Source organism: Dromiciops gliroides, chromosome 4 (genome assembly GCF_019393635.1).
Source record: "Dromiciops gliroides isolate mDroGli1 chromosome 4, mDroGli1.pri, whole genome shotgun sequence".
Classification (NCBI taxonomy): Eukaryota; Metazoa; Chordata; class Mammalia; order Microbiotheria; family Microbiotheriidae; genus Dromiciops; species Dromiciops gliroides.
Genome location: NC_057864.1, coordinates 366317826 through 366332380, shown reverse-complemented (window position 1 = coordinate 366332380; position 14555 = coordinate 366317826).

Sequence of the window (14555 nt, the reverse complement as noted above, 5' to 3'; positions counted from 1 at the left end):
AGTTGTTTCAGTCATGTCCAACTCTTCATGACCCCATTTGGGGTTTTCTTTGCAAAGATACTGGAATGGTTAAACTGAGGCAAACCAGAGTCACACAGCTACTAAGATAAGTCTTCCTGACTTTTGCTCAAGTCTCACTGAGTCAGAGGCCAAACAGGCTGCTTTTCATGGCTTCCCTGAAAAAGTCCAAATTCCTTGGCCTGGTTATTAAGGTTTTTCTTGAGATTAGGAGAGGGATTCCATGCTTGCATCCTTCACCAACTGTTGTTAAAAGAGGGGGTATATTTAATAAACTCTCTCTCATTGATGTGAAGTTTAAATGAGATAACTTATGTAAAGTGCTTTCATACCTAGAAACATTACATAAGTATTAGATGTTATTATGATTAAGATCCAAACAAACTGACCTCTCTGTTCCACATTTCCATCTCCATACTTGTGCATTACCTACTACTTCTCTGAAGGAGGGAAAGAAATGGCAAACCACTCTAGTATCTTTGCCAAGAAAACCCCAAATGGGGTCATGAAGAGTTAGACATGACTGAAACCACTGAAAACAACAACACCACCACCACCACAACAACAGCACAACAACAATAGCAGCAACAACAAAAGTAACAACAATTCCCTCGTTACTCCACATGACAAAATTTCTTTTTTCCCTCAAGATGCAGCTCAGGCAATATCCTTTGGATGAAGATTTTCCCATGCTCCTTAGCAGCCATTCCCCTCCTTCCCAAAGCTACATATTTATGTATGTACTTATTAACTTTATATCTATGCTGTATATATTTTTATATAGGAATTGCTTTCTCTCTCAATAGAATTTAAGTAAAGATTAATTCATTCTTTGTACTTCCCCAGCACCTAGTCTAGTGCCTGGTACATAGTAGGTGTTTAATAGATGCTTGTTACTTGAGGGATTCAGTGATTACTGAACTGGCTAGACCAAATCTGTTGAGGCTTTCAGGAGCATTTAGAAACTGGTAAATAAAGCATCTGGAAACTGACTATGAGTCATTTAAGGAAATGAATTTGCTCATGAAATAGGCATTTAATCAGAATAATCAGGCTCATACACTATGGAGGAAATTCTTACCTCAATGACAAACACGTATTATTGATGGAAATTCATACTCCAATATGAACATAAAAATCAATCAAAAATGACTTCTATAAAGTGCAAAGTTTCTAAAACATTTCTGAAAAGACATTGGCAGGCTAGACCAATTGATAACCTTTCTAAGCTCAGTAGGCATACTACACAGTCCCCTTAGGAGGCTGGGGCAGACAAAGGTTATTTCATTGCCCATGGAGGAGGGAGGGAGGAGCAGAGTCAAGTCTTTATTTTTTCTCAACTTCAGGGGAAAAGAGACAGAGGGAACAGAGCCCCAAAGTTCTTGCTTTTTGGACTTTCAGATACAGCAAACTTCTTTTGAACTCTTCAATAAGAAGGAATAGAGAGAGAGGGTCAAAGAAAATTCTTAAAAGACCAGGGCCCCTACCTACAGCTTCAAGTCCAGTCAGTTCACATTCTAGGTTCCATGCATACTCCTCAACTTATCCTTCAAAGATCTGACAATATCTCTTCTGTATCTTAAGCCTTGCCATTTCTGAAGTTCAATGGAACTGGTTTTCTCCTTCTGAGAAAGGATCAACTTTGAAACGTCCTAATTTAATCTGATAAATAGGAAGTCACCCTATGGTCTCTCAGACACCACTTTTTCTAATAATGATGCTGTAAAACCTTCAATGTGTGAGGGTTATAGTCTTATAAGGACCTAAGGCAATCTCTCAGAATTTGATAAAATTTGTTAAAGAATATATGGACTGATTTGCTTAAATAACCTTATGACTTGATAATGCAAGCATTTTAAAAAATGAAATAAAGAAATAGGCCTAGTCTCTTCAACTTTTGTTTTGTTTTGTTTTTAGTGAGGCAATTGGGGTTAAGTGACTTGCCCAGGGTCACACAGCTTGTAAGTGTTAAGTGTCTGAGGCCGGATTTGAACTCAGGTACTCATGACTCCAGGGCCGGTGCTCTATCCACTGCAACACCTAGCTGCCCCAGTCTCTTCAACATTTTGAGAGGCAGGATATAATTTTCTACCCAGGGTCAATAGTACTTTGCTTTTCCAGATGTTTCCATATATGTTCAATAGAAATGACTTTAAAGTCTCTTTCTTCCCAGCTTCCTGTCATCAACATTTAAATCTTGTCTCTTCCTTATGCTGCTCTTTGCCCTAGTTACAAGTTGAACAGTTTCTGAAAACAGATCATGATTTCCAACAGAAAACAGGGTAATTTTGGAAACACTAGTCTAAGGTAATTGATTGAAGCACTTTCAGATGGGGACATATTCAAGTCCATATTTTTGAGGCTATAAGTAGAACCTGCTCAAGTTGCTTTTAAAACTCATATTCGGGAAACAAAAACTTTTAATGTGACTTTGGCTGAAATAAGAAAGCTGAAAAAAATTGGAAAGATGCTAGATTTCAAAAGGAAAAGTTCAAGATGTTGTTAAAGAGTCATACTCCGTAAGCCATCCTATTGTGTTGGGCACCCAAAAACTTCCCCGAGGGAGTTTGGTTTAAAAGCAAAACTGAAAGGAAATTAAACAACTTGCATAAACATTAAGAAAGGGACTGAATTCATAAGTTGTGGAACCATTCTGGGGGTGGGTTCAGAAAAGGATGAGATTTTAATTCAACAAGCATTTATTAAGCTTTTGGTGTAAAGCCTCATCATCTCAAGTTTGAACTATTTGGCAGTAAGCTCTCAATTGCTCTCTTGCCTAGTCTCTCCAATCCATTCTCTCTACTCAGATAACAAAGCTATCTTCTGACCATGTCACTCCCCTACTCAACAAGCTCCAGTGGTTCTCTTTTACCTTCAGTTTCAAATATAAAATTCTCTTTTCAGTTTTTAAAGCCCTTCACAGCCTGTCCCCTTCCTATCTTTCCGGTTGTCTCATTATTTCTTCTCTTCCATATACTTTATCTTCCAGTGACACTGGTTTTCTTGGGGTTCTTCCCACACAACATTTCCTGACTCTGTGCCTTTTAATTGGATATCCCCCCGCCCCTGTTCAAAATGTTCTGTCTTTCGCCTACACCTGCTAGAGGTGGCCAGCTAATCTGGTTTCCTTCAGAACTCAGCTCAAATCTCACCTTTTGTAAGAGGCTATTCTACACCATCCTGTTCCATTCCCCAAGCAACTGCTAGCTCCTTCCCTCTGAGACTAACAGTGCTCATTTGCAGAGCTTGTACAGTAAAAAATTAATACATGCTTGTTAACTGTCTGACTAATCTACTACTTACAAGGCAGTATGATAGACACTAAGAATTCAAAGGAGAGAGAGAGAGAGAGAGAGAGAGAGAGAGAGAGAGAGAGAGAGAGAGAGAGAGAGAGAGAGAGAGAGAGAGAGAGAGAGAGAGAGAGAGAATCAATCTCTATGCTCAGAGGTTTTACATTCTGTAAATGTTACGGTATTCTTTATAGTCCTCTTCAAACTTCTTCAAATTTTATACAATCCTTTTAATAAGCAATAGTTTGGTTATAGTGGAATGAGTCTTAGTTGGACAACCTCAGCTTAAATCCCAGCTCTGTTTTTATCTGTTTGACGACTTAATCTCACCAGACATTAGTTTCCTCATTTGTAAAATGAGGGAGCAGCCTAGATGACCTATGAGGTCCCTTCTAGCCCTAGATCTATCATCCCTTGATTCAATTTTATATCTATGTGTGCCTTTTAAGCCTTCTATTTCATTAGTAAATTTTTCTCCTTGTTTTGAATATAATGGAGCATATCATAGTCTTGTAGTAAGATCGAATATTACCCTAGTTATTTTCCACTCTTATGCTGTCAAGTGAATATTTCATATACGCCATACCAGAAAGGCTTAATAGAGATTCAATATACTTTAGTCCATAATAACTGCTATTCTCATCTGTCAGCATATGGTGTTGGTCACACGGAGTTCAGTCAGATAGACACAGGGTTTCCAAATGTCACAGAGTATTTTAGAGGCATGAATTTCACTAAATGAAAAAAAAGAAGTCACACCAGAGCCCTGTTGCTAGGGAAGTTGCATCCAGCTGCGCCTGGTGCCTTTGCTGGCTAGATATTCCTTTCACTAGTTGAGGGTGAATGTGTTTGAGCAGAGTGTATTATTAAAAATATCAGGATGACAAAGCTCGGCTAACACTATAGGTAGGGCACACCTAGAAAGAAGGAGGATATTCAGTGCAGCCATTCTCCCAAAGCTTAACTTTCTGATTCAACTGAAGAATTTGATACACTAATGAGATATTACTAGCCTAGACATACAGTTGCCACCATCATTCTTCACCAGATAGAGGGAAGAAAATTGTACATGGAAAAGCATTTAAATGATTTCCAGGTGAGGAAATAGAATTTTGTCCTTTGGAGAACAAATTAATAATAATGAATCTTAGAATTGTATTTCCTACCTGGAAATTTACTGTTTTCTTTTTAATTTTTATTTATTTCATTAAATATTTCTTAATTATACATAAAAATTAATAATAATTTTAACAAATTTTGAGTTCTAACTTCTCTCCGTCCCTCCTTGAGAAGGCAAGCAATTTGATTTCAGGTATAAAGGTGAGATGATGCAAAACATATTTCCATATTAGTTATGTTGCAAAAGAGAACAGATAATTTAGAACAATAAAGAGAAAGAAAAAATGTATACCCCAATCTGCATTCAGAGTTCATTAATTCTCTCCCTGGGGGTGGATGACATTTTTCAACATGGGTCCTTTGGAATTGTCTTGAATAATTTTCTTAATCAGAGTAGCCTTTTCTTTCTTTCTTTCTTTCTTTCTTTCTTTCTTTCTTTCTTTCTTTCTTTCTTTCTTTCTTTCTTTCTTTCTTTCTTTCTTTCTTTCTTTCTCTTTTTCTTCCTTCCTTCCGTCCTTCCTTCCTCTCTCTCTCTCTCTTTTCTCTCTCTCTCTCTCTTTCTTTTTTAACAGTTAATCATCTTTATAATACTGCTATTATTGTTTATGTTGTTCTCCTGGTTCTGCTCACTTCACTTTGCAAAACTTTATATAATTCTTCCCAGGGCTTTCTGAAACCATCCTGCTCATCATTTCTTATTTTTCTGTTACACATGTGCAATCATGTAAAATGTTTCCATATTCATAATTTTGTATAAGACTCAAATAAAAGAAAAAGAATGAAAGGAAGGGAAAAATAGCATGATTCAATCTGTATTCAAACAATATGAGCTCATTCTCTGGAGGCAGATGGCATGCTCCATTATTAGTCCATTGGGATAGTCTTGGATCATTGTATTACTGAGAATAGAAAGGTCATCTATAGGTCTTCATCCTACAATATTGCTGTTAATATGCACAATGTTCTCCTGGTTCTGTTTACTTTGCATCAATTCATCTAAGTCCAGGTTTTTCTGCAATCATACTGCTTTTTATTTCTTATAGCACAATAATATTCCATTATAACTATATATCACATCTTGTTTAGCCATTACCCAACTAATTGGCATCCATTAGATTTCCAGTTTTTAGCTATCACAAAAGGGTGGCTATTACTCAACATTTCTTATAGCACAATAGTATTTCATCACAAACATATATCTTAGTTTGTGTAGTCATTCCCCTGTTGATGTTCATCCCCTCAATTTCTAATTCTTCACCACCAAAAAAAGAACTAATATAAATATTTTTATACAAATTTAAAAAAATAGATTTAAAAAATCTATTTGGAATACAGACTAAGTAGTGGTATTGCTGGGTCAAAGATTGTGCACAATTTGATAACCCTTTGGACATAGTTTCAAATTGCTCTCCAGAATGGTTGGATCAGTTCACAATTCCATCAACAATGCATTAGTAGGGGCAGCTAGGTGGCGCAGTGGATAGAGCACTGGCCCTGGAGTCAGGAGGACCTGAGTTCAAATCTGGCCTCAGACACTTGACACTTAGTAGCTGTGTGACCCTGGGCAAGTCACTTAACCCCAATTGCCTCACCAAAAAAACAAACAAACAAACAAAAACAACAATGCATTATTGTCTAAAATTTCCCACATCCCCTGCAATAATGACCATTTTCCCTTTCTGTTATATTAGCCAATATGTTGGGTTTGGTGGTATCTCAGACTTGTTTTAATTCGCATTTCTCTAATCAATATTGAATTAGAGCATTTTTTTCGTACGATTATAGATAGCTTTGATTTCTTCATCTGAAAACTGCCTGTTCATCTCCTTTCACCATTTTTCAATTGGGGTATAGCTTATGTTCTAATAAATTTGACTCAGTTCTCTACATAATATTTGAGAAATGAGGCCTTTATCAGAAACACTTGCTGTAAAAATTATTTCCCATCTTTCTGCTTTCCTTCTAATCTTGGTTGCATAATTTTTTTGGTGCAAATACTTTTTAATTCAATATACTCAAAAATATCCATTTCACACATTGTAATGCTTTCTGTCTCTTGTTTGGTCATAAATTCTTCTCTTCTCTATAGATCTGACAGAAAAAATATTCCTTACTTTCTTAATTTGTTTATGGTATCACCCTTTATGTCTGAATTATGTACCCATTTTGACTGTATCTTGGTATACAGTATAAAATGTTTCTTTATACCTAGTTTCTACCATATTATTTTCCAGTTTTCCCAACAGTTTTTGTCAAGTAGTCAGTTCTTGTCACAAAAGCCTGGGTCTTGGAGGGAGCTTGGTGGCACAGTGGATAAAGCACTGACCCTGGATTCAGGAGGAACTGAGTTCAAATCCAGCCATAGACACTTGACACTTACTAGGTGTGTGATCCTGGGAAAGTCACTTAACTCTCATTGCCCCACCAAAAAAAAAAAAATCAACAAAGCTTGGTTCTTTGGATTTATCAAATACTAGATTACTATGGTCATTTACTACTGTGTCTAATCTATTCCACTGATCCACCATGCTATTTTTAAACCATTACTAGACTGTTTCCATGATTATATCTTTACAATCTGAGATCTGGCATGACTAGGCCACCTTCCTTCACATATTTTCACAATAATTCTCTTGATATTCTGGACCCTTTGTTCATCCAAATTTATTTTGTTTTAAATTTTTCTAGCTCTATAAAATATTTTTGGTAGTTTGATCGGTATGATACTGAATACGTAAATTAATTTAGGTAAAACTGTTATTTTTATCATATTGGCTGAGAATACCCATGAGCAATTGACATTTCTACAATTGCTTAGATCTCTAATTGTTTAGGTTATGTGAAAAGTTTTTTTCTGTAATTGTATTCATATAATCCCTGGGTTTGTCTTGAAAGGTAGACTCTCAAATATTTTATATTGTCTACAGTTATTTCAAATGGAATTTCTCTTTCTATCTTTTCCTGCTGGTTTTTGTTGATAGTATATAGAAATGCTGATGATTTATGGGGTTTTATTTTATATCTCACAAATTTGCTGAAAATGTTAATTGTTTCAATAAAAGAGAGTAAAACAACAACAAAAGATAGTAAAACAATGATAGAACATAACTCTGATAAGAAGAGTAAAGAAAGATATTGCCAGGTTCCTGGGATCATGACATGGTGATTGGGGCTGAAGAGTGAATTTTATTTTGATTTCCCTGTCAGCTAAAACAAAGGAGAAAATCTGGTTCTTTCTGTCTGATAAAAGAAGATACATGAAATCATTTGAATGGGCTAGATGTTTTGCTGGCATCAAATTCGTGAAAAAATCTGATTTATAAGGGAATAGATGTAATTACCAAATTTAGAGATCAACATGACTCCAAGTTTAATTTAAAGGCAATATATTTAAGTGATTTATTCTGAAAAGAATCAATACTTATGAATTTATCTATTCATGAATATAGAAGTTTATGGAAAATTCATCTTAAGAGATATTTATGTTTTGATTTTTGCAACTTAATGTAGAAATCACAATAGTATTGGAATATGAGTACCTGACCATGAAATTCATATAACCTACTTACTACCTGTATGTTGGCCAGATGACCAAATTCTCTGACTTTCAGTTTCCTCCTCTCTAGAATGAGGAGGTTGGAATTTGTTGGTCTTTTAAGGTCCTTTTAGGTTCAAGATCCATTTTTATATACATTGCTCTGAAAAAAAAATCAAATGTCTTTTAAACCAATATTTTCAGTGACATATCTATTTAATAATTCAGTTGACATTTATTAAGTACCTACTATGTGCCAGGCACTGTGCTGTGCAATGTATGTTTCATTAATTCTTGGTGAATAGTTTTGATTCTTGATATTTAGCCTTTAATAGAAACAATTATCATAATTATTTAAAGTAATGACATTGATATATTGAAATGCAATGGAGAGATTGCCAAGTTTGGGGTCAGAAAACTTGGCTTGAATACAAGCTTTGTTAACTTATATAACCTTGGACAAGTTTCTTAACTTCACTGGGTCTTAATTTCTTACCTTTAAAATGAGGGAGATGGACTATATAATCTCTAAGGTAACTTCTACCTCTGTCAGTCAACCCACAAGTACTTATTATGTGCCTAGTATGTATCAAGTTCTATGGTAGGCATTGTAGATACAAATAGAAAGAATAAATTAATACCTATCTACAAGGAGCTTGATTGCCAATGTGGGAAACAAATACAAATATAAATATATATAGCAGAAAGATAAAATAAATCAATACAAATTATCATAAAATAGTTAAATAGCTTAGGTGGGAGAGCACCAGCAGTTGAAAGTTCAGGAAAGGCTTTATTGTGATTAAAATTTAGAGAGACATAGTTTCTGGGTAACGTAAACATTTTATTAATAAGGTCAGCAGGTTATTAATAAAAGGATGGTCATTGACCACCTTTTTCAGACTAAAGACACTCATGGTGGTGGGGCACAGAGGTTATAAACCTTTGAAACAGTAAGTGGGCAAAGGGGCTAAGGATTGACCCCTGCACAGACAGATTATCTCCAGCCTTGGGCTATCAGTTCAGAGAATGTACTCCCCTTCAATGTGTGTGTGTGTGTGGTTGGGGGGGGGGCTGAGTGACTCTACCCCTAAAAGAGAAGCCTTCCTATATAGACAAATGGATCTGTTTCTACCCAAGTTTGAGTAGAATACTTCCCTACCGCAGATTAAATTCCTTGCAAGTTTGGGATGTATCTGACCAAGATGAAGGGATTCAATACAATCTTATTTTAAAATAGAACTGGACATGTAAAAGTCAGGGCTTTGGAAGAAGGGGGGAAGCTCTGAATATCCCCAAAATATTAGTTGTTGATAATCATTTCTCAGAGCTTCATGTAGAAAATGGTGCTTGAGCTGGTGTTTAAAGGAAGACATGGATTCTGTGATTTGAAAGTAAGGAGGCAATACATTCTAGGTGTGTGATATAGTTAGTGTAAAGACATGGAGATAAGTGATGGAGTATTGTACATAAGGAACAAAGAGAAGGCCAAGTTTGCCTAAGTTACAGAGTAAGAGAGGAGAAGTAAATAGCCAGTGAAGGTGGAAAGTTATGTTGACACCAGATTGTGTTAAGCTTTTAAAGCTGAACAGAGAAATTTATATTTTATCCTACAGGCAATAGGAAGCCATTGGAATTTTATGACTAGTAGAGTGATGGTGAAATCTACACTTAAGGAAAATTACTTCAAGAACATTTTGTACGATGAATAAGAATGGTGAAAGACAAATTAGGAAGATCAATTAGTAGGTTGTTGCAACAGGATAAGTGAGAGGTGGTATAAACTAAGTATGAGTAGAAAGAAGTGGTCAGATGCAAGAAATATGTGATCTTTACTTTGGACACATCTTAAATATGCAAGTGATTCATATTCTAAATAGGTTTTGCATTGGTAGGTAGTGATAGAGATGCAAAGAAAAAAGAATAAATAAAACATTTTAAACCACCAGAAGAAAATGAAAAGAAGTCCAGAAAAGGACACAAATAAATGTGCCATTTTTATCGCTACTTCGTGAAATTTGATACCCACTTAAAAAGAAACAAAAAAAGAAGTTCAAGTTTTCATATAAAATCCTCTTTTTTCTTCTTTTTGTGCTGAAATATTTGCATTTGTTCATGACCATTAAGTTTATAATAAAAAAAAATTTTAAAAAGCACTTGGGGACAGAATTAGGATTAGAATTCATGTTTTGACTCTATGTCCAAGTATAGTGTATAACAAGGCAAAAAGATGATTTGAAAAGTAACATTTATTCACCCCTAAAGATTTCAGTTGAAGCTTATGCTTTCTCTGATGCTGTTTGTTCGTATTTAGAGACAGAAGAATATGGGCAATCAAGTGTCATAGTGCCTAAATTCAGTTATGGACTCAGATACAAACTCTGTGACTCTGGGCAAGTCACTTAACCTTGTTTGCCTCAGTTTCTCTATATGTTAAATGAGTTAGAGAAGGAAATGACAAACTACTCCAGTATCTTTGCCAAGAAAATCCTAAATGGACTTATGAAGAGTCAGATGCAACTGAACAACAACAATGGATAGGGGATAATATAATTATTCCTTATTGAATAGAAGTATAAGGAGGAGATTATCAAATACCATTACCAGCAGTTATATCTGGAATGGAATTTATATCTGTGGAAATTGGTAGTTTATTTTGAAACCATTTGTAAAACTGAATTAAAACCTAAAAGTTGTTAAGCAGGATGGGAAAGCCAACTGTCGAGCAGAGATGGTATAAGACCTTTGTTTGCTCTAGACTAGGCTTGAAAACTGAGACTTCACTGAACTTCATAAACCTTAAAATGAATTAGTATTATTCATTGTAACACGTGACTTGAATTCTCACAAAATCAAAACCTAAAAGTATCATGTTATTGGCCTTACAATTGAATTCATAAAAAGTAAGAATCAATAGTCCATGGTACACCCCATGCCCTTGTCACCACCCCTTCTGTTCTGAGTCCTGAGTGGATGACTACCTGATATGGTTATCCCTTTCATATCATGACCTTCCCCATTGTGATTTCAACATATTGTGAGTCAGTATAAGAAATTAAATGGGAATTTTGGAGGAGTTTTGCTGAGGTTGCAGACAACATATGAAGGCATTCAGATTACACAGAAAACATTTAGAAAATCATAAATGCAGGTTGTTATTTTAAAAGGCATTATGGTAGACTCTGGTGTCATATGAAAAAAAAAGTTAAGTCCTTATATGATTTCTGAAAGGAAAACGAAAGTGAAGAGTCTACTCTTGTGGATTTTATGTGGATTTTTCAGATTGTGGAAGTGCCACACTCCTAACCCCTATGATGCAGAAAGGATAAATATAGAATCCAAATCCTGACTTTGCATTATAGGACTGATGTTCTGGTACATACTGTTCTGGTCATACTTTTGGCTACTTTTCCCAACATTGGAATCGTTTCTCATTGTTTGTATTTTGGTGTCTCCCCAGATGTTGCTCATTTCACTTATTATCACAGTACTAATTTCAGAAATGAAGAGAGACAATGTTGTAGTGTTTCATTTATTTATTTAGGGAGAAAAATTGAGCAATCTTGCAAATGTGTTTCCTGACATAAGAAAATGACAATCTGAGAACACAGTCCATACAAAGCACAAGTCGTGCAGTGCTGTGTTCAGAATGAATCACAGTTTTCAGCACAGCAATCAAAATAATAGCATGGTTGCAAAAAAAAGTTATTAATTTAGGAGTGTTGATTTTGCAAAGTTATTTCAAGTCTTTATGCTAGTTAGGCTAATTTTTATGTGTCTAAGTTTGTAAATGTGACATGATATGGGAAAGGTAGTAAGAGTTCAACCCTGTTTATAGTCTCCCTGGCCATCATTTTAATGATGATAGTCCCATTTATCTTGCTCTCTCATGGTTGAATAAGAGTTTGCCCAATAGAAAAAAATTATAGACCCTGGAGGAGAATTAATCTTTATGTGTGTATGTATATGTACACACATGCATACTCGTGTGTATATATATATATATATATGTACATACACACATATGTATAAATATATACTGTTTTATATATATATATATATATATATATATGTGTATGCCATGAATAATGCCTAAAATTAGGCTAAGGATAGCAGGAATGAAGACTTATTGGCACTTTTTATTATTTTTGTTTTTGTTTATACTGTATTTTGAAGACCTTTTTTTAATTTCATAGAATAATAAAATCTTAGACTTCCCTGCCCTGCCCTTCTCGTCCCTGCTTGCCTTGAATTCAACTGAATGAACTTGAGATCAATTTATTATTATAGATTTCTATTTTTTGAACACAGATGCAAGGTGATTTTGATAACCTATTGTGTTCCTATTGGAACTAAAAAGACAGCTTTGCTGGAAGACCTTCTGATTATGAACAGCATTTAAGCTATACAACAGAGAAATATATGCTCATGAAAGTATTTGCCACTGTCATGGAGGATGCCCAATACAAAGTCTAAAGGAAGGAATGATTCTCTAAAGATAAAGAGATCCCCCAGATGCTGTTGTTTGAGGATGACCCTGTGATGATCACATCAAGCTCAGTAGCCTTGCAGTCTTCCCAATGAGATCCAGAGTCAGTCACTCCTATTCTCCACAGTTTTTAAAGATCAATGACAGTGGTTTAAGTTCTTATAGCTACAAGTCCTTTGTGCAATCTAGGATATAGTTAATCTGTGTCTTGAACTTATTGAAGGTAACTAGACTCTCCTTTTATAACCTCAAATTAGCTTATATGTCAATTTCCTGCTATCTTTTTTCATATCATTCCCAGTCTGGAGGTCATTCTCCTTTTGTATATTCACACAGAGAAACACAAACACAGAAGTGAATTAGGAGTTGAGTAATTATGCCTTCTCACTAAGGTTCATTATTTTCATACCATGCTCATGGAGGTAGGCTCCTATTCCCCTCCTTGTCCTTCCTCTTGCCCCCAATGTAGTTTAAAGCATCTTGTTTTATTGTCCTTATCACTTATTGAAACTGTCAGCTTGAGCAAAAAAACAAAACAAAACAAAACAATGTATGTATATCAGTGGAAAAGGGATTGGTTGTCATATCAAATGCCTTGGTTCAGAATCCTAGCACTCATCTTTCTGTTAAAATGATGGTGGTTCAGTAAACTTACCTTTTCTAGCCTCAGATGTATCATCTTCAGATAAGTATACCAATGACTGTACTCTTTATGCTCCCAGGTTGTTATGAAGAAACCACTTTGTAACCAGTGAAAAGCTATGTAAATGTGAGCTATTATAATTTCATTTGTTCATTGTTTCATGTTTGAATATTCTGAGTTGACAGCCTAACTAAAAGAACAAAATACAGCAGGACAAAAGCAGACCATGGCTAATGTAAACATGATTCTTGATGCTGAAATTATTTTCATCAGATGTGATTTCTGAACTGTATGCTACCGAAAAGTCAATGAAGAGACACTCATTAATTATGAACAATATGATGAAAAAAAGATAAAGACCATCTATTGATGTAGTAGATGAAAAATGCAGACCAATAATTGTCTCTAGGAGTGGAAAATAGCTTCGATGCCATCATGACCACACATAAAAGTCTTAATGAATTAAGCAGAGAGGCAGGATGCCATAGGAAAACCAGCCCTGGATTTGGAATGGGAAGCCTAGGGCTTGCTACTTACAACCTGAGGAATGTTGGGTAATTCACTTTCTAGGATCATAGATTAGAACTAGATTAGTGATTACCAAGTCAAGTATTCTCTTTTTTAAAAAGAGGAAATTGAGGTTAAGTGGTAGTATTGGGATTTGAACTCAAGTCCCCTGATACCAAACACAGCATTCTTTCAAATACAATTCTCAGTTTCATTATGAATAAAATAGTGAAGTTGAACTAGATCAGGAGCTCTGCACCACTGTATGTGTGTGTGTTAAGGACCCTTTGGCCATTTGGTGAGGTCTATATCAGAAAAATGTTTTAAATCACATAAAGTAAAATACATAGGATTGTGAAGGAAACTATTGAAATAGCAAAATATTTTTAAAAATAAGTTCATGGACTTCAGTTTAAAAAATCTCTGAACTAGGTAATCTAATTTTACTTCTAAAGGCTTTGTTAAATTGACATGATATATAAAACATATACCATCTTTTAAAAAAATAAGCATCCTAGACTATTTGACTTACTGGATTTTATGAATAATCTAGTTATCTGACAGGGCTTGATAAAAAAATGAAATAGCCGAGCTCAGTGGCATTGCTATTTCAATAAATAAGCTTGTATGTATGTATGTATGCAGAGAACATAATTAAATGTAACCAGTAGAAGAATAGAAATAAATGCAAAAATTGAAGGAAAAACCAGGTAAAACAATCTATCTTCATTGCTCTCTGTTGTTCTGCATGTTATTGGAGTATCTTAAAAAACTGGAAACTTATGACATACTGATGTTGTTGAGATTTATCTCTGTCAAGCACTAAACAATCAATCAACAAGCATCTATAAAGTGCTAACTGTATGCAAAACACTGGAAATTAGAACTAAAATAAGGGTTTGGACATAAAAAGCTGGGAAATGTGAAGTGGAAGACCTTCAATCTTGGATGTAC